The sequence below is a fragment of the Mandrillus leucophaeus genome, unplaced genomic scaffold (assembly GCF_000951045.1).
Source record: "Mandrillus leucophaeus isolate KB7577 unplaced genomic scaffold, Mleu.le_1.0 Scaffold242, whole genome shotgun sequence".
In the NCBI taxonomy this organism is placed as follows: domain Eukaryota; kingdom Metazoa; phylum Chordata; class Mammalia; order Primates; family Cercopithecidae; genus Mandrillus; species Mandrillus leucophaeus.
The window spans coordinates 2,897,639-2,899,726 of record NW_012102499.1 but is presented as its reverse complement, the minus strand read 5'-3'; positions in this window follow the sequence as shown (position 1 = coordinate 2,899,726).

Here is a 2,088-nt window from a genome sequence, read left to right as displayed (position 1 = left end):
CAAGTACTCGAGTATTAGTTTTAAAAGACTCACATCATAGAGCTATATGCTTGTGAAGACGTTTTGTTTTCCTGCAGTACAGATAGAAACTGCAAATCTTTAAAATATATTTAGACTTTGCTAGCTGACAATTTCTATAACAATACATCATATCATTATAAATTGTGATCCTATACTGTAAAATATAGAAGCCACATAAAGCTTAAATTTATAAGGCTATCTCAGGTACCTATCAGTAATACTATAGACAGCATAGTACATAAAAGTGACAGCAAGCTTCAGCGTCTCTGCAATAACCATGGAATTCAAAGTTGTCTGAAAAGTAATTTTAAATGTACTAGTTTTCTAGAACTGTGTATATAGTAGTGGTTGTGGAGTCATTTATTAGAACAAAAGTTCTTTATGAAGGCTTTTGTGAATAAAGACAAAAATTACTCTAAATATTAGGCTTTTATGTGTTACTTGATAGTGCATTTTCTAAAAGAAGCAAGTTTCATGTTCTTAATAATTTGAGTCTTGAGACCAGAAACTTGTTTGCTCCCTGGGTCTACCAATAACCATTAACCCATCTAGACCTCAGTTTTTCTCATCTGTACAATGGAGATAATAATACATAGGTTTCTGAGTCACAAGTTAGATAATATATATGAAAACACTATTTATATTATAGACTTCATTAGAACACTATATTATTCTAGTGTTTCTAAAATGTTAAAGTTCTCGTGGAAGTTATTTAGGGCTGCATAAATAAAGGAGTTCTGTCATTAAATGAGTTTGGGAAACATTATTGAAGTCAAGAAGTAGCAGCTACTCTTAGGGCTCTGCAGGGATTCCTCAGGACTTCCCACTTCCATGCTGGAGCTGACGTCCCACTGCCTGTGCTGGAAGTGCCCAAAATTCACCCACTTCTGGAGCAAAACCCTTCCAATGAGTGACAGCAGTTGTTATATAAATCCAGAGCTTTCCTGCCCCTCAGATGGAATAGATCTAAGGTAGAGATTCTAACCTGTGTCCCAGCATTTCTCTGTGGAATTAAGCTCCAGTTGCCCTCAGTACCTGCTGACTTGATAACACACCCTTGATTGCTTGTCTTTTCTTCCTTTTTCACTTTTCCATTCCCTACCCTTGTTTTCTGCACCTCCTCCAAATACCACTAGCATTTGGATCCTCTTCTCATGATGTGCTTCTGGGGGAATCCCAAACTAAGACAATAGAATAGCATCCTTTATGGAAATTCACAATTACTTTTGCATATTAAGGACTTGGAGAAGTCCAGAAACAGTAACTCACTGACATTTTGCAGATTTTTAGTCTTCCAACCTTCCTTACATCATCTGTCAAAAGAGGAGTTTTGATCAGATTAGTGGTTTTCAATCATTTTTTATCAATTATAAACCTTTAAAGACTGAAATATGTGGAATTGCACATTACAAAGTATATATTTTTCATACGTATATGTATAAAATTAATTTATGCATGTAATTCATAGCACTTGCTTATTAGAAATAAATCAATGAGAACAATCTGGCTATTTGGAATAACACCTGAACTTTAAAACTGGGATTGTAAACAGCAATTGAAGTTTTTAATCAGTCTCATCATTGAATTTAGTTTCATATTTTATTTGGTTTGACAATGTTGGAATATTACAATTAAATACTTAAAGTAGTACCAGTGTTTAAATGGTCTGTTTTGCAATTTCAGAAGTATTTTCAATTGAACTGAATCAATACCTTGAAAGAGGTGGTAGAAACTGTTAACAACAAAGTTAAATCAATGCCAGAGTATATGAACTGTCATACACCATCACTGGTGAGCTTCCAATTAAGAGTAAGTTCACGCTCATGTGCCTAAGTCAGTCATATTCACTTCTTTTAAAGGGATATATGTTTCTAATATTCTTTATATCATCAAGAAATATTTAAAATAGTAATTTATATGCTTTATATATTTTAGTGCCTTTTCTTGTTAGAAATTCAAAAATTTTCCACCAGTCAGTTTTACAGATATTTATGCTTAGCATATTATAGTCAAAGACTTAGTTTGTGTCATTCCCCATAACATATCTGTAGTTGTAAGTATTATGAC